At 39.6% G+C, this 20072-nt stretch overlaps 1 pseudogene; it reads right to left on the bottom strand.

Moving 5' to 3' along the window:
• Positions 1 to 2653: 2653 nt before the first annotated feature.
• LOC107726229 (plectin-like) overlaps positions 2654 to 20072 on the bottom strand; it is a 75084-nt pseudogene continuing 57665 nt past the window's right edge.

Below are 20072 nucleotides of genomic sequence, written 5' to 3'. Positions count from 1 at the left end.
AAGACATGATTCCTGTCTATCTCTGAGCCAGATTACAACTATCTGTTCAATTCTCAGCTCATTTTCACATGTATGAATGAATCTGAAGACACTATTTTATGCCTAAGCTGGATTTCCCTTTTCCCTTTTTTACCCTTTGCAGAAACCGTATGTGATGGAAAGTTTTTACTGGTATTTTTGCACTCAGCATCATCAAATTAGGTAACATCAGGCCTTTTTTTGCGAATCAGCAGAATTTTTGTATTAAATAGTATTATATTTTAAAACAGAAGCATTTTAGAAGTGAGTCTTGTGAATCTCAAAGAGGCACAAAATCACTTTCACGGACTTTTACATTAACTGTTCCCTCGTGGTGGAATGAACTACTATTGAACAATCCGAGCAGCTGAGTCCTTAGCCATCTTCAAGAAACGACTTAAAACACATCTGTTCCATCTTTATTTGACCCTCTAACTCTAGCACTATATATATATATATATATATACACCTTGCTACGTGTACTGCGTTAGGCTAACCAAGACTTATCATTTGCACTTATATATTGTTGCTCTTTTGTTAGTTTTGACTGCTTTTATTGTCCTCATTTGTAAGTCGCTTTGGATAAAAGCGTCTGCTAAATGACTAAATGTAAATGTGAATGTAAGTGTTCTCAGACTTGGGCCCCAGTGTCTGTGAGAGACTCACAGCAGGATCCGGTGGAGGGAGTCTCTTCTCCATGGTCTTCAGCCAGTGTCGCAGAGCCCTGATCTGCCCTCTGAACTCACTCTGCCACTGACTCCACTCCTCTGAATCCATCCTAGCAACAGTACAAGAACACATTCACACTTCACTGCGTGGAGTGAGCAGAGCTGGAGTCTAGACAAACAAGAAGACAGAAGCTCAAAATGTGTATCTCAAATATACTGTATAGTTTTCACTGGAGTCACCTGTTTTGGTCACTACATCAGAATGATACTTCTATTTGTTTTACTGTTGCTCTTAAATGTATAAAATAACCATACAGGATGAGTAGGCATGTCCAAATGTCTTACTGACATTATAGTGTTATAGTGTTTCTTGTGTCTTTATATGTTATCAATATTTTTCTATTGTTGTCTGTTTTGTTGACTAGTGTCTGTACTTATTCTGTTCCTTATTACTCACAAAAGAAACAACATTTTGGCCCTTTAGTGTGTCATAATGGAATAGAATAGAATAGAATAGAATTAAATACAGAATTACGCAGCAATGTACACAAGGTTGTGCTGTATTGCGAATGTAGTTAGATTGTTAGACACGACAGAAGTGACTATATTCGGCACAACTTCGGTGCCTTATTAATTTAACACAAACACACACACCCAATAAAACACACACAGGCCACACATTAATTCATCAAATGTCATCTTTCATATTTATCATGTTATCTTGCATATTTATCATATTTGATATGCCCTGTTGGAAGAAGAAGAAAAACAACAGCTTGAGATGGTTCGCTGGTCTTAGCTGGTTTTGTATGGTCTTGAGTAGTCTAGCTGGTCTCCCAGATTCAGCAGCTGAAAAGCGCCCAGCTAAGACCAGCGAATCAGTCTAGTTTAGTTTAATCTGGATTTTTAGCAAGCATATGGTTAGCAGGTATATCATATCTTAGCTGTTATATCATGGATTTTAGCACAATGTGAAATACAGTTTGGAGCTTCCAGGACGGAACTGTCTATTTTAATATAATCACCAGTAGCAGAGCTTGCATTTTCAACATGTCAGTCATATTAATATGTTAATATGTATTACCTATATATAGGTAGTTTAGGTGAAAGCTCCATGAATTGGTTAAAGCCTATATCAAAAGTAAAATAACTGTGATGAAGAATTGAATGGAAAAAAGACATAAAAAAGAAAATAGGTTTCACCTTTATTTAGGTGAAACCTATTCATGATAACATAACTCCCCTACCCCATAATATAATATAATATAATATAATATAATATAATATAATAACTATAAACACTATTAGATGTTAGCTTAGACACGACCTACAGCCTGAATGCATTACATTTGTGGAATTAAATTGAAAAATATATGGGCTTTATTATTAAATTAAAATATAAAATGAAAAATGGACAGTATATGCTTTGTTTACCCATACTGTCTTCTTTTCTGTGCAGCTGCTTCCTGAAACAGAGGGACACCAACCGAACACACACTTATTATTAACAAGCACATACTTATTGATTCATTTGCAATTCAATATTATTTGCATATTAAATATTTTCAGCTAGTTTATTAGCTTTTTATGTAATTCTATCTCTCTGCTGATCTGAAGACATACCGTAGAACTGCCATCATGCGGAGAAAGGCACGGCATGGGCACAGTTAATGCAGGAGGTCCAGAGAGGCTGTCGGCAGTGTAATGGCACAAAGGCAGGCCATCCATAAATGTGTCTCCCTCTGGGTTCTGTCTTCCAGCCTACAGATGTAACATAATGTCATCTGAGCCTGTCATTCAACCTCCCTACCACCAGAGGACAGCCTCCACTGAATACTGACTGTTTCTCTAATCAACACCATCATCTGCATCACACTTCCTGTCTGTATGTTTAAACAGTCTGGTGATTACTCACCTTAACGGCTCGCTTTGTAAAAGTATTCTGATACATGACTGCTAGAAATAGGTGTACTTTACTGTTTATTGGAATGTCATAGTGCTATGAATGATCAATTAGATTAAACACAAGATAAAAGATCAAACACAAACTGTACAAAGTCTGGAACTGATCTTTCCAAAATATATTTATTTACTCTTGAGTATAGTGTTATTAACTCACTCTTTATTACCAGTATCTCTTAAGGGAAAAGTTCATCCACCAGTTAGTATTTCATACATCTTTTACTCATAAAATCTTCCATATATTGGTGTAAATTCAAAAATCTATTCTTCATCTTTTTAGAACACTTTATAGCAAGTTAGTAAACCATGCAAAAAAATATTTTACATATACATCAAAAAATTAAAAAAATAAAAGAAAATAAAAAAAGTCAAGTACTTTCAAAAGACACAACAGTACAATTAATATAAAAAAAAAACAAGCAAAGAAATACATGGGAGGCAACAAATGACCAAAACATGTTTTTTGGCACAGGAAATTTAAAAATGAAAAATTAAATTGCCTTACACTAAATGAGCCAAAATACATTCAGTCAAAGATGTAATCTGCATTTATTTGTATTATGTAAATGTGTAATGCAATACAAGGGTTTGCACATTGTATTTAATGCATTGAGTGTTTTATTAAAAAAAACTCATGTTGGGGCTAAAAACAATGTAGGCAGTAGAACTCGGAGATTCTACATAAAAATTCCACATTAAGATCAATTTAATGGATCCAATTCTTTTGTTGTTTTGAATGATTTTGTGTAAACTCCAAAGTCCAGCTCCCAGCTGATGAAAACAGGAGCAGTCCACTAAAGTGTCAGTTCTTGATATGATATCCAAGGCAAACTTCAAGGTAGCCCTAGCCTCTAGTGTCTTCATGCAAATGGCAGATGCAAAGGTAGGAGGAAACCCTCAGTGAGGCTCTAAAAACAACATTAAAAATATACTATGAAGCAACAAAATGACAAAAGGGAAACAAAACAGTGAATGAAGGGAAACAAAAATATACTTGGTATCAAACATACAGTACGTACATACAATGCAAAATCATAGAGAGCTGGTGAATTTTTAATAAATACCTGAATGTCTAAGGATGTGGGCTGCTGATGAGCATCATTTATCTCAAGATCCAAGACCAAATGTGTGGAATCATCAAGTTGTCGGTATCTAGTAACTGATGATTTCTGCGGGAGAAAAAAACATGACAAAACCCACACTATAAATGACACAAGAACTATTATATGGCTTAATGCTGTCAAGAAAATCCTTTAGAAAAAGCAGACATATAGTATGCCATTCAACTTATTAAAAAGGAAGCTTCTCAAGATTGCATAAACGTCTTCTACAGTAGCTGTTTTTGAAAGCACAGTGGTAGAACTGAGTAAAATAGGTGTTAAAACAATAAAAAGATTTTGGAAAAGTAAAATCAGTGTGGTCATTAGGAAACAGTGGCAATAAATGTAAATTTAGTTCAACTTACAAGTACTATATTTCATCCAGATCTGTCCAGATGTTATGAGTGAGGAATGGATCAGACACCTGAGCCATCTGAAATCTTCATTGGATATCACATCAGTGGAGGAATAAGAGTAAAACTGGGCCTTGAGGACTCCTTTATAGGGTAGTCAGGAGTTTTAAAAAGGACTTTGCAGAGGGACTGGATCCAGTAAATTAAAAATTGACTTTCATAACAAAAAAACATCCAGTGTCAGGGGACAGTAAAATTGGCTTGTTGTACAAAGTGCTTGCTCCTCCTTTAATGTTTATGTATGTTTATGAATAGGTGTAGTGTTGTTTTACATTCTGTGAAACAAGCTGCAACTTTTTTTTTATAAGATGTCTAGCAGCCTCTAATATATCCATCTATCAAATCTATACAAATATGTAAAATAATCACACTCTTTGTTAATCTAATTTCTTTTTTGTAAAACCTGCTATATTTTCTGGTACATTATCCTGAAATAAGCCAAAGTATAAAAAGAATTTCCTAAAATAACATGTAGAAATGCAATAATAAGTGATATTAAATACAGTCTAGTTAGTTTGATTAAAAAAAAAAAAATCTCAAAAATGCGTTTTTTTTTTTTTACATTTCCTGAATTTAAATGCTGTACTTAAGTATAAAATAAGAAATGAAAATGATCACTTTCAAAATATGTAATATCTGTATGAACTGAAATAAACCAAAAACAGACAACTTGATTAACCATGTAATAGTTATTAAGCATCCAAAATACATAAAATGGGAATTTAACCATCATCAGACAAAAAGATACTGGTAGTTTTTGGAATGCATTTTCCTATACCAAACACATGCAAAGCAGAATAAAGTGATTATCTTTTTCTCTAATTAATTTCTGTGTATTATGTAACTGTGGTGTATAGAGTCAGCACTGATATGAAAGCTGCAGGACCATGTGTTAGGTTTGTTGTGAGGTCCAGCTTTAAAATCTGCGGCTGTAACCAGAGGAAGTATATGAGGATGATGAGAAGTTCATGCTGAATCCAGAGCCAGTAGCATCAATGCTCCCTCTTCTTGAACCTGACCTAGAGCCTGTCCTGGATCCAGACCGAGAACCAGAAGCAGATGCGGCACCACTTGCATTGTAAGGACTGTAGAGACCTTTACTGGATGTTGATGAAGCTTCCAGAAGCCTAAGGCCAGATCCCTCTTCAACCATGCTTCTGTCCATAGCATCTTTGTAGGAGATCTTCAGTTTGGTTTTGGGACATGTAAGATATTTTGTGTAAGCACTCACATCTCGGAGCTTTTGTGCTGTACGGCCATCAATAGAACCTTTCCTGATTGCCTTCTCTAGGGAGATTCGTCCCTCAGCCTCTGCCTCAATAAGGCCACCAGTGAGATACTGCACTTCCAGGAAACGCTGCCCTGCCTCATAATAAAGCCAGCCTTTCTTGAGAGCCTGAGCAGCAGACATTTTGACTTTAGTGCGAGGATCCTCAAATCCATGGAAAGCTTTTTGGGCTAAGTTGAGTCTGTCAACCATTATCTTATCTATAAGACCCTTCTTTGTCGCTTCGGCAACTGAGAATTTCTCTCCAGTAGATGGGTCTATTATGCCACCAGTGCAAGCCTGTGCCTCCAACAGTCTCTGGCCAGTTATAGAATCCACTAAGTTCCTACGCATGGCTTCAGTGACGGAAACTTTTTCTAGGCTATCTGTATCAAGGATTCCAGCCACAGGACCGGTCTCCTCAGTTGGATCATTCCATACAGTTGCAGGAGTTTTGATGGAAGGTACAGGGCTCATTGGATAAGAGGAGGTGGATCCAAAGGAAGATGATCGGGAACGGAAGCCACTCATGTTTCCAGATAACATATCAGCAAATTCTGTGATAGAAAGGGTGCCGGAGCGGTACTGCTCAATTGCACTCTGGTCAATAAGGCCTCTTGCAATAGAATCATCAATGTCATACTGTCGACCTGATCTCCGGTCAATGAGTATAGACTTCTCTACCCCTTCTGATGATGTCATTGTGATTTCTTCCCATTCACACTCTTGCTCCGAAAGTTCAATGTAAGTTTGATGGTCAATTAGCCCTTTGCGGTAGGCTTCATACACAGACATTTCTTTGCCAGAGTCTGGATCTACAATGACGACTCTGCGTTTACGAACTGAGGATTTGGACGAGGTCTTTGTCTCACGTTTCTTTTCTTTAAGAAGCAAGAGCACAAGACCTGTGTCTGGGTCGACTATACACCTGTCCATAAGTTGCAGGTAGGTAAGATTCTCCTCGGTGTTTGGGTCAAAGAAGCCTTTGGTGTCATCTGATGGGTCACTGAGGATCTCATTCATCTCCTCATCAAAAAAGCCTCGGTTGTAGGCCACTTCAACTGGCAATCGGTGACTCTGCTCTGGGTCAATGATTCCTCCAGTAGCAATCTGGGCCTCAAGAAGGCGAATTCCATGGTCTCTCAAAATCAGGCCCTTTTTCATAGCCTGGAACAGGGAGATCATTTTGCCTGTATAAGGATCTCTATAGCCAGTCACAGCCCTCTCGGCAGACAGGAGCTTGTCTTTGAACTCCGGGCCGACGATTCCCATCTTGCCTGCTTCATTTACAGTTAACTTGAGGTTCTTGATAGGGTCAATGATATAACCTGTGGCTGCTTGAGCTTCCAGCAACTCGAAAGCAGTGCCTGGCCTGATCATATTCTTTTTCATGGCTTGGTAGATAGATAGACGGTCTTTAGTAGACTCCACAAACACACCAGCAATACAGCTTGAGCCCTCAAGATATTTTCGCAAGCTATTGCTCACCTCCTCCACTGTTAGTAGTCCCTCATTAAGTTTGCTGACTGTTTGTTCATCAATGATTTTTGAGCGGAATAACTCTTCTATTGTTATTTCTTTTCTGAGACCTTTGAAGAGCAGTCTTCTCTCTCCTAGAGACAACAGATATACACCATCTTTGTCTAACTTGCATCTTTTCAGAAGCTGAGAATATGAAACATTTTCATCAGTCAATGGGTCGACATATCCTTTAACCTCATCGGAGAGCTTTTCATTTGTCTCTTTGTTAATATGTCCACGTTGTGTGGCAATCTCTGTTGGCAAGTGGAAGTTATATTCTGGATCAATGATACCGCCTGTTGCTGCCTGAGCTTCAAGAAGCCTTAGGGCATAGTCCTCTGGGACAAGGTCCTTTTTCATTGCTTGGAAGAGGGAGACAACCTTTCCACTATATGGATCCTTATAGCCAGTGACTGCTCTCTCTGCAGACAGGAGCTTATCATGAAGTTCTGGGCCCACCACGCCTTTACGCACTGCTTCATCTACAGTGAGCATTTCATTCCTGACAGGATCAATAATGAATCCAGTGGCTGCTTGAGCCTCCAAGAGGGCAATTGCAATGTCTGGCTTCATCAGCTCTCTCTTCATTGCTTGATAAATGCTGATCTTGGAATTTGAATCAGTCAACACACCAGCAACACTGCCAGTTCCATACAAATACTGCTTAACACTTTGCATCTCCATGACATCACGCATAGTCTTATTCTCTTTCTTCAGCAGGTTGTAAGTCTCAAGGTCGATGATGCGGGCATTGTACAGATCTTCAATAGTGATTTGACGTCTTCTTGTGCTGCCGGTCTGGGTTTTCCCCCCTTTAATGATTTCTTTCTGCTCCAGAATCTCAATTATAATGATTATCATTCGTTCCTTTGTTAAATTGCCAGAGCGATATTCTTCTAGAAGCCGAGCCCTCTGATCTTCAGGTAGTAGATTTGAATTCATGACATCCCAGAGAGACATAGAGCCCTGACCTTCAATGGGTATATCAATCTGGGTATTAGATAGATCACTCTGGGTTTGTTCTTCACTGTAAAGGTACGTCTTCTCCACAACTGTTGGGGCCTGTGGTTTGGAGAGCTTTAGTAGATTTAAGCCTGTATCAGGATCAGCCATACACTTGTCTTTCAACTGTTTGTATGATATGCTTTCATCAGATGCAGGGTCAGAGAAGTACTTGCTTTCAGCAATGCTGCTGGCCAGATGTTTGGTAACATATCCACGCTGGATTGCAGTCTCAACAGGAATACGATGACTGTTTACTGGATCAATAATTCCACCAGATGCCAACTGGGCCTCCAAGAGTGGCATGGCATGTTCTTTGGGGATAAGGTCTTTCTCCATGGCTTGATATAGGGAGATCTTATTGCCTGTGAATGGGTCTTTATATCCAGTGACAGCTTTTTCAGCAGAGAGAAGTTTCTCATGAAGCTCCGGACCAACAAGACCTGCTTTAACGGCATCATCCACAGTGAGACATTCATTTCTTGATGGATCCACAATGAATCCTGAGGCAGCTTGAGCTTCAAGCAAGGCAATACCAGTGTTCTGTCTGAGGAATTTCTTTTTCATTGCTTGGTAGATGCTAACTTTCTCTTTTGTAGGCTCAAGGTAAACTCCAGCAATGCTCTCAGAGCCTTGGAGATACTTGTTGACTGAAGTGTTTTTGCTGACCTCTTTTGGAGTCTTTTTACCTTGTTCCAGCAAATCATAGGTAGACTTGTCAATGATTTTGGAGTCAAATAGTGACTTGGCTGGAACTGGTGCCCTAAGTCCCTTAAAGCAGCCCTCTTCTTGTTTCTTGGCATCTTTCTTAGTAACAATTTCAATTAAAATCTTTATAATCTTCTCAATTGTCATTTTCCCAGATCTATATTGCCTTATTAGGTCAAGCCTTTGCTCTTCAGTGATATAGTCAGAGTTAATGAGCTCCCATAAGGTAACTTTTCTCCCTTTGAAAGGTCCACTCTGAACTTCAACAGTTGCCTGAGTCATTGTGTCTTTGGTTTGGGCGTCAGTGTACTTCATCTCCTCTTTGGCATTGATGGCTTGTTCAGACAAAGGCAGAAGTTGAAGGCCAGTCTTTTTGTCAGTGACACATCTTTTATAAAGCTGTGGATAAGTGAGATATTCCTGAGTGTTTGGGTCAAAGTATCCCTTAACTTCATCACTTGGGCTGGTCAAAAACTTGTGGGTTGCATCGTCAAAACAGCCCTTCATGCAGGCAATGTCATGTGGAATGCGGTGACTTTGAACAGGATCAATGATGCCTCCGGTTACTAGTTGTGCATCAAGCAGTCGAATTCCTTGTTCCTTCATGATCAGGTCTTTCTTCATAGCCTCGAACAGAGAAATTGTTTTTCCAGTGTAAGGATCTTTATAGCCTGTGACAGCTCTCTCTGCAGACAGTAGTTTTTCATGAAGTTCTGGACCGACAACACCTGCTTTGACAGCCTCATCTACTGTGAGTTGTTGGTTTTTAACAGGATCTATGACATATCCTGTGGCAGCTTGTGCTTCCAAGAGATTAAGAGCAGGCCCAGGTCTCATCATGTCTCTTTTCATGGCATCATAAAAGGACATTGTTTGTTTGGTTGAGTTAATAATTACTCCTGCAATGCATTTAGTGCCTTTCAAGGCATTACGCACATGCTCCATCTCAGACACGTCTTTTACAAGCAGTTGTCCTTTCTGCAACTTGTTATAGAGGTCTTTGTCAATAATTTTTGATTCAAGAAGTTTTGTAGCAGGTACAGGTGCTCTCAGGCCATCAAAGGCAAGCTCATTCTTTTTCCCTTTTTCCTCTGCAACAGTTAGAACAATTTTGATGATCTTTTCAACTGTAATTTTTCCTGTTTTGTACTGGCGGATAAGATCTTTTTTCTGGTCTTCAGTGAAGTACTCAGAGTTTATAATCTCCCAGATGGTCACAGTCTTTCCTTTAAAACGGCCAAATGGCACAGATACCGTTGTCTTGTCAAACACATCTCTTGTTTCCTCATCTGTGAATATCCTGGCATTTAGAGCAGCCTCCTCAGAAATGGGCAAAAGAAGGAGTCCTGTTTCTGGATCAGTGACACACCTTTCTATTAGTTGTTGGTACATCATATTTTCTTGGGTGTTTGGGTCATAGAATCCCTTGACATCATCTGTTGGATTTTGTAGGATTTTACTGGTGGCCACATCAAACTGACCTTGCTTATAGGCTATTTCATTGGGCACACGATGACTATTGACTGGATCAATAATGCCACCTGTTGCTATCTGAGCCTCAAGCAACCTGATGGCATGATCCTCCCCAATGAGACCCTTCTTCATAGCTTCAAAGAGGGAGATCTTTGCCTCTGTGTATGGATCCTTGTAGCCAGTGACAGCTCTCTCTGCAGACAGCATCTTGTTGTGAAGTTCAGGTCCAATTAGACCCTCTTTAACTGCCTCATTGACAGAGAGTTTCTTGTTTTTAACGGGGTCTATTATGTATCCAGAAGCAGCCTGTGCCTCCAGCAGCACTAGCCCTGTCCCAGGAGCAATCTTCTTCTCCTTGACGGCTTGATAGATGGGCATTTTTTGATTTGGATGAACAAGCAGGCCACCAATGCAGTTCTTGCCCTCAAGAACTGTTTTAAGTTTGTCTGTCTGGCTGAGTTCTTCGATTGTGGTGTCACCACTCTGGAGCTTATCATAATCCATTTTGCTTAAAAGTCCTATTTCAAAAAGTCTACTTGCAGGCACCTTCTCACGAATGCCATCGAATGATAATGGAGAGAAACCATGTGTGCTGTCAACTTCATCAGAAATACTTTGACCATTGAGGACTTTTTTGTATTCTGTCTGGATGTGAATCTCCTGGGTGAATTTTTGAGCAACTTCAAGCTGTTGAAGTTTCTCACGCAGTTTCTGGTTTTCCTCAGCAAGAATCCTTTCTTGTTCAAGCCTCTTCCTCTCAAGTTCGTGCATTTCTTTCTGCTTGTTAAGCATCTCTTGTTCAGCCTCTTTCTGTTTTATCAGAGCAGCATCCATAGTGGCCTTCAGTTTAACCTTTTCATCCTCCATTTGTTTTCTTTGACGTTCCTGCTCATCTTTAAGGGTTTTTGACTTTTTGACCTCTTCTTCAAATTGGTTCTCCAACCTCTTCTTTTCATCCTCAATTTGTTTTTCCTTCTTCAACAGCATCTCCTTTTCTGACATAAATGTCTGCTGGAGAATTGTTTTCTCCTGTTTAATTTGTTCTTGCTGAGCATTCACCATCTATAAAACAAGAAACGATGAACAAAGTTAAAACAATGCTAAAAACATTCAAACAAATAATTTTCAATGATGTAAATATCCATTTTAAGATTAATGAGAAATCATTAGAGAATATAATTAAAGATTGGAACATTTGTAACAGAAAAAAAATAACTGAATTAAAGCAATGTTAGTTTTCGGAGAGAGGGTTAACAATGACATAAGCAGCAATCTATGCCATCTTTTACACAATACCTGTTTGGACTTTTTCTGTAACTCTTCAGCTTCTTTTTTCAATTTTGCCTTCTCTTTCTCAAGATCAGCAATGGCTTCGCGCAAGTCATCTGCTTCTTTGTTACTGCTCAATCTTTGTATTTCCAATTTTTCAACAACTGTCATTTTCTCTTTGGTGGCAAGCTCGGTCTCATGAAGTCGGGCACTAATCACATCTGCCTGCTTCTTGAATTTCTTGGCTTCCTCCTCAGCTCTAGACTGGGCATCACTGAGCTGGGACACCTGAAGTCTAAGTTTCTCTGCCTCAGCTGTTATCTCCAACTGTCTTCTGCGCTCAGCCTCCAACGATTTCTGGAAGCCCTCAGTTTCCTCCTCAAGCCGTTGCTGCATCAGTTGTTTGTCTTCAAGCAGCTTTTGAGCTTGCTCTTGAGCAAGGTCTTTCTGTCTCTGTAGCATTTCTGCCTCTGCTCTAAGTTTAGAGGCCTCTTGAATGGCTTGAATCTTTTCTTTAAGCATCTTTTCAGCAAGTGCTCTTTGCTCGGCAAGGTCAGTCTCTGCAATATGTCTCATGCGAGCAGCCTCCTGGGTCTCAATGCTGAGCCTGGCAGCGTCCTCTGCAAGTTTTTTCATGTTCTCAGCCTCCTCAGCCAAGAATTTTTGAGTATTATCTTTGTCCCTCTGGATGAGACGTTGGTTCTCCTCTTCAATTCTGAGCTTGAGTTTGATGAGTTCCTCCATTTGAATCTTGACTTTGAACAGTTCCTCCTCTACCTGGGCTTTCTGTTTAACAGCATCACTGACCTCGTCCTTTAGGCGATGAAGCTCATCATCCAGGAGAGTCTTCTGTTTGTCTGTCTCATCCAGCCGCAGTTTCACTTTAGCAAGCTCTTGCTCAACCTGAGATTTCTGCTTAAGTGTCTGCTCTGCAAGTGTCTTGTGCCTAGCCATCTCTTCATCAGCTAGCTGTTTTTGTTTCAGCGCTGCTGCTTCTGCCTGGGCTCGCTTTTCTGCTTCTAGCTCTGCCTCTTTTCTGAGCCTCTCAGCAGCTTCTTGGGCTTTGGCCTGATTGGCTGCCTCAACCTCAGCAGCCTGCCGCTGACGCTCTGCATCTTCTGCTTGTTGGCGGAGGACGGCAGCCTCTTTCTCAGCCTTTTCTTTGGCCTTTTCTGCTTCTTGGGCAAGCTTTTTGGCTTTCTCAAACTCCTCCTTGAGCCTTTTCTGTACCAGGCTGTCCTCTTTCTGCTGAACAAGAACACTTTGGACTTGATGTTCAGCTGTAATTGCTTTCTCAGCAGCTTCTCTGGCAGCAAGTATTTGCCTCTCAGCTTCTTTATCAGCATCTTCTTTTTGCTTTCTGGCCTCATCAGCTTTCTTTTTGAGACGCTCTACTTCTTCTTGGGCAACCTGGCGCTGTCGAGCTGCTTCCTGCTCTGCGGCAGTAATCTTTTTCAGTTTTTCTTCAGCCTCCCTTCTTCTGTTTTCTTCGTGAAGGGCAAGCTTGCGTAGCTTCTCGGCTTCCTCCTCAGCTCGCTGTTTGCTTTGTTGTGTTTCCTCTGCAATATTCTTCAGCTTATTCAGTTCAAGCTCCAAATCAAGCTTGCCAGATGAAGCCTTCTCAAAGTTAACTTTCAAGATACGAATCTCCTCTTCAACTATCCTTTTCTGTTTAAGAGTGTCATCCACAATTGATTTCTGTCTATCTAATTCCACTTCAGAGGACTTCTTGAGCTGTTTGATCTTCTGATCAATGTCTTGCTTGTGCTGGCTTGCCTGATCTTCAAGAGCCTTTCTCTGGTAAACCTCATCCTCAGCTTGCCTTCTCAGGCGTTCATTTTCAGCCTCTTTTTCTTTTAGAGCTATCTCTGCTTCAGTTTTCAAGCGAGTGGCCTCATTAATGGCAGCAAGTTTCTCTTTGAGAATTCTCTCAGCTTCTGCTCTCTGTCTCGCAGCTTCTTCCTCAGCCACCTGTCTCTGTCTCTTTGCCTCTTCAGCAATGGCACGAAGCTTGGCTGCTTCATCTGCAAGATCCCTCAGTTTAGCAGCTTCAGCTTCCAAGAGTTGTTTACTCTTTTCGGTGGTGGACATGCTGTCCTTTTCAGCTTTAGACTTCAGCAGCAAAAGTATGTCCATTTCACTTCTAACTTTGGAAAGCTCATCTTCAAGCTGCTTCCGCTGCTGCTCTGCAGCACTAATCTCATTCTTAAGACGGTACAGTTCATCGTCGAGCAGTGATCTCTGTTGCTCGGCATGATCAAAATCAGCCCTCAAGCGGATCAGCTCCTGCTCTGCGGAAAGCTTCTGTTGTGCTGTGCTCTCTGCCAGCTTCCTCTGCCGCTCCAGCTCTTGCTCGGCCATGTCTTTCTGTTTCAGGGCAGAGTCTTCAGCTTTGGCCCGTTTTTTGGCCTCACGCTCAGCCTCGTCTTTCTGTTTTTCAGCCTCTTCCTGTGCAAGAGTCTTTTTGTGGGCTTCTTCCTCTGCCTGGAGCCTTAGACGAAGGGCTTCATTGGCTTTTTGCCTCCACTTTTCAAGCTCTTTCTCAGCCTCCTCCCTTGCTTTGTCTGCCTCTTCCTGTTGCTTCTTGAGGCGTTCTGCCTCCTCTTGCAGTTGAACGACAGTCCCATGCTTCTCTCGGAGTGACTCCTCAAGTTTGGATGTCTTTTCGACGTAGGACATGCGCTTGCTCTGCAACTCAGCAGCGGCACTTTTCTGAGCTGCATCTTGAGCGAGCTTGATTTGTCTGGCTTTCTCAGTCTCAGCCTGCTTCATGTGTCTTTCTGCCTCCTCTGCCTGCATCTTGTGCATCGCAAGCTCATCCAGGGCTTTCTGCTTCTGCCTGGCAGCCTCTTTCTCTGCTTCAGATTTCAGCTTTAACTCTTCCTCCGCCATCCGCTTCTTCTGGGTCTCCTCGTTAACCTGCTTGCGAAGTTTCTCAGCCTCTTCATGAGCAGCTTTGCGAAGTCTCTCTGCCTCTGCAGCCTTGTCTCTAAGCTGTCTCAGCTCGTCCTCTGCAGTGGACTTTTGCTTCAGTGTAGTTTCTAGTTGAAGTCTTATGATGCGGATCTCTTCCTCTATCTTGACCCGGCTGTGTAAAGCCTCCTCCACTTGTTGGCTCTTTGATTTCATCTGTTGTTCGGAGAGGTTTTTGAGCTCGTGCAGCTCCAGCTGGATGTTCTGTTTTTGCCTTTCAGCATCCACAGCAACAATCTCTCGTTTGCTAACCTCCTCTTGCATCATGAGCTTGAGCTCCTGTGCCTCTTTCTCTGCTTTGGCAATGGCCTTGGCATGAGCTTCAGCTAGCTGCTTCTGTTTCTCTAACTCTGCCTGCATCTCAGCCATTTTTTTCCTCTCTTCTGCTTTTAGTTTCTCAGCAGCTTTCTGTATTAGTGGAGGTAAATGGTAAAGAAAATTATGATTAAGATCAAGCATGACGGGGTGTTAAAGGAGTAGTTTACCCAAAAATGAAAAGTCTGTCATTATTTACTCACTCTGTCATTCCAAACCTGTATTGACTGTCTACAATATTATATGTTTTACTTTTTTCCGTAGAACACAAAAGGTGATATATATCGGCCACTCTTTCAACATAATAAAAGCAAATGATAACAAGAGATGTCAAACTCTTGATGTCCCTCTGAGATGGGACAGTCCATATAATTTGTGCATTATATTCCAAGACTTCTGAAGCCAGAAGGAACAGAGGGAAATCAACAAGTTGCTATTCACTGAAAATTTGTTCACTATTGTATTTTTTCAGTGAATAGTGACAAAAATGTTTACGCTATTGTATATATTCAGAAATCTAGGAAGACAGCACAAGTTGACGACTGTTATCGTGTTTCGTCACTTTTGAAGCTTGTAAGCTTCAGATCCCATTTATTATTAAATGTTTCTCTTTTGTGTTCCATGGAAGCAAGAAAGACATTTGGGGTTTGGAATAATATGAGGATGAGCAAATGATGACAGAAGTTTACATTTTTAAGTGAACTAATTCTTTAAGTGTTAAGGTTATTATTTAGCTCAAAGAAAGACAGGTTTAGATGCAATCATGACAAACAGGGTTAAGGTAAATTAATAGTCAAATATCATATGCAATCATTTGGATTATGGTAAGATGATATAATTAATGTATGGAGACACAAGACACTGCTTTAAAACACTACATTCTCACAACATGCGAGGGAGAAGCTCCCATATGGTGGCACTATGAAAACCATTTACTGCATTCCAGTTAAACAAAGTGATTAAAAAAGTCTACAGAACAGAATATAATGTAATCAATATGATTTTGCTATAACCTAGATGACTGGATGAAAACTGAGCATAAAGTTAATACAAACTTTAAGTGTGTTTAAAAAAAATCCTGCCCAGCTAAAGATTTATCATTGTTAATAATGAGAACTTGATTTGGTGGCCTGAAAAAAGGATGAGAAGAACAGAACAACTACAAACCAATAGTGCAAGCAAGAACTCCAGTTAGCAATGGAAAGTAAGCTATAAGTGTTAAAAGCAATGATTCAGGCAGACAAGCAGGTCCAGATCCACAGAAAAAGAGGAAACGTTAGTATGAAAAGAACATTTTAAATGACCTTGAAGTATAAAAAATAAGGGCAGTAGGAATCTGATTCGCAAATATGATTATTTACACCTATACAATATATTATTATATTTGAAATTTAGATGATACTATAAAGTTTTCAGTTTTCATTAAAACTACTACTACCTCATTCTATTTCAGTTATGTATTTTTAGTTATGCAGTGTGGAGACCATTTAATTCAATTAAAGTAAATGAATTACACAATCTACAATCATGAGCTAAGAGAATCAGAAAACTACAATGAACAAAAGTACAATAACATTTAACTAGAAAGGGTAACTCATATAAGCTGGATGGGAGGAAATGCAGAATATTAATGAAGACGGATACTGGAATATGGATATAGAATAACTAGAGCGTAATGAAAAGTTTTACCTCTTTAGAGCCCAAAAAAGATCAAGCAATCATCAAGACAAAGCACTGGCAAGCAGTTAAGAGAAGCAAAGAAATCAAAGGTTAGGGTTTGAAAGACATACAGTAGTGAGAAAAGAGAAAAGTATATAGGAAAAGTGGGCCTCATATGAATTGCTTTCCCTAGTGTGCATCAGACACCGTCTGATATCAGTGGTGTAATCTAACGAAGTAATAATACTTTAAAAAATATTTTTAGGAGAAAATGTGACCCTGGAGCACAAAAGCAGTCTTAAGTTGCTGGGGTATATTTGTAGCAATAGCCAAAAATACATTGTATGGGTCAAAATTATTGATTTTTCTTTTATGCCAAAAATCATTAGGATATTAAGTAAAGATCATGTTCCATGAAGATATTTAGTAAATTTCCTACTGTAAATATATTCAAACCTAATTTGATTAGTAATATGCATTGCTAAGAACTTCATCTGGACATCTTTAAAGGCGATTTTCTCAATATTTTGATTTTTTTGCACCCTCAGATTCCAGATTTTCAAATTCGAGTTGTATCTCGGCCAAATATTGTCCTATCCTAACAAACCATACATCAATGGAAAGCTTATTTATTCAGCTTATAATGGTTGAATGGTTGAACCCTGGTTTTGTGGTCCAGGGTCACATATGTACTTTACTTGAGTTTTAATATTTCTGTCAACTTTCACCTCTACTCCACTATATTTCCGAATTAAATATCTATACTTTTACTCCGATACATTTCCCCGAGGCATATTCGTTACTTACTACAAAATAAAGTCGGAAGAACACAGACTGAAAGAAAGCAGGTTTGACGAATCAGTGGTCTGGCACTTGCAAGTTTTAAGTGTCGCTTTCAAGCACTTTATCCACCACTGACAAATATAACATTTACTGTTCTGTTAAAATGTCAAAATACTTAATCAGCAGCTTGTATGTTTTCAAATAAATTCAATCAAATAAAATGTATCTAAAAATTAATCATTATAAGCTATTCTATTTTTATTTTATCGTATTTATTTATTTATTGACAACAATAAATGTGTAAAAACAAACAAACAAAAAAAAACTAATGAAATTGCCCTTAAAAGACAATTTAATTATTAATGCTTAATATTTTAAGCAAGACAGGGCAAATTTATTCTACCTGTCATGCATTTCTGAAATACTTGCAGTAACATACTACTGAAAATAGCTATATTTGTGTCCAAAGTGACACAGAATAAATGTCGAGTCACCCATACATTAAGCATATCTAGATGTTTTTTCTTTTTCTGATGAGTGGTTGGTTGGGTTGGTTAATGTTAGGTGTTGGGTTAGTCTGGTATGAATAGGGTCCCCTGATGTCACGCACCTCCTCACCCTCGATGCGCCACTGCGTGTCTGTGATGAACTTGATGTACTGACTGGTCAGCGTCATCAGCTCACTATAGCGAGTTCTCAGAGTGACATACTATGATGAAAAAGACAAAGCATTTTGAAAAATTATCATTCAAATCCTATCAGTTAGTAGGATGTATTAGTTTACAAGATAACATAAGTGTACATTTAAAATGATAAACCCCGTAGTAACCTACGCAAACATGAGTAATCAAATAATGCACATGTATAAATGTGAATGATCTGTGAGCGTTTTATAACCTCTTGAATGACGTTATCAGAGGCAGACTCCATCTTGGTTTTCTTCAAAGGAGAAGTCAGAGGTTCGACCTGAGCTTTGTAGGCAACCAACTGAAGTTCATAGTCCTGGAAAAATAAAGATTGTAGCACTCCAACCACAAATTGTAGGTACATACAGTAAATAAATAAATGTATATACCGGTACTCTCTCTTATAGAACTCTCTCTCTCTTACCTTAATGGTATCGATGTAAGCTTTAGCATATTTCTGGCATTCATCAACTTTCTCTTTGTTTTTCTCAATCTCTTCAAGCAGTTTCTGTGAAGGTAAAAGTCAGCATATTATACTTATACCTTTGCAATGGGTTAACAAAATTATTCTCATTACAATGTATGTCAGAGAACTAATGCACATAAATTAATATTCCAGAAGCGAAAAAAAGCTTCTGGAATATTTCTCACAAGATCTTTATTGAGCTTGTTTCACATTACACACTGCTCAAACTTTTTTTTTCAATAACAGGTTGTCTATCTGTAAAAATGTCAAGATGTAAAGTCTCTGACACTTACTACTGTACAATAACACTGTTCATCACTGCAATTAATAACTCGATGTCACCGGTCATTGTTATTTATATTTTTACTAGGATATTGGAATCTACACTCTAAAAAATGCTGGGTTAAAAAGGGACAAACCCAGCATTGGGTTGTTTTGACCCAGCGGTTCAAAACAACCCAATAACTGGGTTTGTCCCTTTTTAACCCAGCGCTGGGTTATATTTAACCCAGCATTTTTTAGAGTGTAAGTGAGCTAAATGATAAATGGTGGTAAAGTGAGGCAGTTCATGAGTGGGTTTTGGTTGTTACCAATCAAAAAGGCTCCACAAAGACTTTTTAGTGATAACCAACTTTCAAACTTCAAACAAGCATGAGGTATTGTTCAACCCGTTACCAAAGGATTAACCCAGGGTAAGCTCTGTGTGAGAAAGCTTGTGTTATTCAGTACCTTCTCCTGTGCCAGTTGTTCTTTGAGCATCTTGCTGTCGATTATAGGCACGGCCTGGATCGTCTCCTGCCGCTGTTTGGCGTCTGCGATCCAGCGGATGAGCCAGTCGTAGCTCTCCCTGTAGTAGCCCAGCTGCCGGCCCAGCTGCTCCAGCTCGCGCTGCCGCAGGTCGATCTGAGCGAAGACGGTGCGCCAGCGATCCTGTAGGCTGCCCAGGAGTTGCCGGTAGTGATCCAGCTCGGCGTCCCTATTAAGTGGACAGTTCCTGAGGAGTTACCATGTAAGTACACTGGTATTACAGAGGTGCACCAACTTGAGATCCAACTCTTCCTACTTTACATATCCCTAAACCTACCCATCTCCACCCCCTGTATCAAATGGTTCCAAATACTCTTATACATATTGCTGTTACAAAATGTAGTTATATAATTCCTGTTACACAAGTACTTAGTGAAGTGAAAAAAAGTGTTGTTACTAATGTCCTGTTACATTCTACCTAGATTTATCTCTTGCCTTGCCTTCGATATACCCGTTTGCCATTGTCTGACCCATGCCTGTTAAAACCACGTCTCTTAATAAAAGCTTGCACATGGATCCTCACGCCTCACGTCTCGTCGGGTCCCGTTACATAAAGATGTAGTGTGTTTTTTCCCCTTCTTGTTAATTAATATGCGAATGCAAGTGTAAATAATAATTTGTAAGTTGATTTCCACAACACTGTGGCTTTCAAAGCATAGTCTGTTTGTTTGAGAATCAGTCGACAACCAATGACATCAGTCAATTACGAATAAAGGGGCAGGACAGTCGGTTTGCCCGGCCAATGGCAGACTGGGAAACCTGTTTGAACACAGTCATTTCTACCATCTATCATGTCTACCAAGCTTGGTTTGAACAGGCTTAAAATGCTGAAGACATCTTTTTTACACTAATTTATGGTTCTCAACAAGAGCGCCACAGCCATCTTCCATCTTTCTTAATTTAAAATAAGACAAAACGAGCATAAAAATCTGCTAAAACAAAATTATGATTTTTTTTATTTTCAGTTCACCCCCTCAACAAC

This window comes from Sinocyclocheilus rhinocerous, unplaced genomic scaffold, assembly GCF_001515625.1.
Source record: "Sinocyclocheilus rhinocerous isolate Xijiao unplaced genomic scaffold, SAMN03320098_v1.1 scaffold216, whole genome shotgun sequence".
Lineage (NCBI taxonomy): Eukaryota > Metazoa > Chordata > Actinopteri > Cypriniformes > Cyprinidae > Sinocyclocheilus > Sinocyclocheilus rhinocerous.
This window is presented reverse-complemented; position numbering and strand designations above follow the sequence as displayed.